At 43.8% G+C, this 1,629-nt stretch overlaps 1 long non-coding RNA gene across 1 annotated transcript in view; it reads left to right on the forward strand.

The window, feature by feature from the left end:
* Positions 1-417: 417 nt before the first annotated feature.
* LOC110268601 overlaps positions 418-1,629 on the forward strand; it is a 13,128-nt gene continuing 11,916 nt past the window's right edge. The window contains exon 1 of the long non-coding RNA XR_002356846.1: positions 418-500. This is a non-coding gene — a long non-coding RNA (uncharacterized LOC110268601). The remainder of the gene's footprint in view (positions 501-1,629) is intronic.

A 1,629-nucleotide genomic window follows, 5' to 3' on the forward strand; every position in this document is an offset into this window, starting at 1 on the left:
CCTCGGGATAGCCTCATTTAAAGAACGAGGATCAGCATAACGTAAAAAAAAAAAAAAAAAAAAAAAAAAAAAACCAGAGGAGCCTGCCAAAGATGAGGCCATTACGGCTCACCTTTAAGTGTCCTCCTCGGGATAGCGTCCTTTAAAGAACGAGGGTCAGCACAACGTAAAAAAAAAACCCGGAAAAATAAAATCGGAGGTGCCTGCCGTAGATGAGGCCATTATGGCTCGCCTTTAGGTGTCCTCTTCGGGATAACGTCATTTAAAGAACGAGGGTCAGCACGACGTAAAAAAAAATCTAGAACAAAAAAAAACAGAAAAAAAAAACCAGAGGACCCTGCCGAAGATGGGGCCATTACAGCTCGCCTTTAGGTGTCCTCCTCGAGATAGCGTCATTTAAAGAACGAGGGTCAGCACAACGTAAAAAAAAAAAGAGAAAAACTGGAAAAAATGAACCGGAGGAGCCTGCCGAAGATGAGGCCATTACGGCTCGCCTTTAGGTGTCCTCCTCGGGATAGCGTCATTTAAAGAACAAGGATCAGCACAACGTAAAAAAAAAAAAAACCAGAAAAAAAAACCAGTGGAGCCTGCCGAAGATGAGTGCATTACGGTTCGCCTTTAGGTGTCCTCCTCGGAATGGCGTCATTTAAAGAACGAGGGTCAGCATAACGTAAAAAAAAAAACTAAAACAAAAAAACCAGAGGAGCCTGCCGAAGATGAGGCCATTACGACTCGCCTTTAGGTGTCCTCCTCGGGATATCGTCATTTAAAGAACGAGGGTCAGCATAACGTAAAAAAAAAAAACATGAAAAAAACTGGAGGAGCCTGACGAATATGAGGCCATTACGGCTCGCCTTTAGGTGTCCTCCTCGGGATAGCATCATTTAAAGAACGAGGGTCAGCATAACGTAAAAAAAAAAAACAAAAACAAAAAAACCAGAGGAGCCTGCCGAAGATGAGGCCATTACGACTCGCCTTTAGGTGTCCTCCTCGGGATAGCATCATTTAAAGAACGAGGGTCAGCATAACGTAAAAAAAAAAAAACATGAAAAAAACTGGAGGAGCCGGCCGAAGATGAGGCCATTACGGCTCGCCTTTAGGTATCCTCCTCGGGATAGCGTCCTTTAAAGAACGACGGTTAGCACAACGTAAAAAAAAATTGGAAAAAAAAAAACTGGAAAAAAAAAAGCAGAGGAGCCTGCTGAAGATGAGGCCATTATGGCTCGCCTTTAGGTGTCCTCTTCGGGATAGCGTCATTTAAAGAATGAAGGTCAGCGCAGCGTATTAAAAAAAAACTTGAAAAAAAACCGGAGGAGCCTGACGAAGATGAGGCCATTACGGCTCGCCTTTAGGTGTCCTCCTCGGGATAGCGTCCTTTAAAGAACGAGGGTCAGCACAACATAAAAAAAAAACCGGAAAAAAATTCCGGAAAAAAAAAAGCAGAGGAGCCTGCTGAAGAGGAGGCCATTATGGGTCGCCTTTAGGTGTCCTCTTCGGGATTGCGTCATTTAAAGAACGAGGGTCAGCGCAGCGTATTAAAAAAAACTAGAACAAAAAAAAAACTGGAAAAAAAACCAGAGGTGCCTGCCGAAGATGAGGCCATTACGGCTCGCCTTAAGGTGTCCTCTT

This window comes from Arachis ipaensis, unplaced genomic scaffold, assembly GCF_000816755.2.
Source record: "Arachis ipaensis cultivar K30076 unplaced genomic scaffold, Araip1.1 Aipa851, whole genome shotgun sequence".
Classification (NCBI taxonomy): Eukaryota; Viridiplantae; Streptophyta; class Magnoliopsida; order Fabales; family Fabaceae; genus Arachis; species Arachis ipaensis.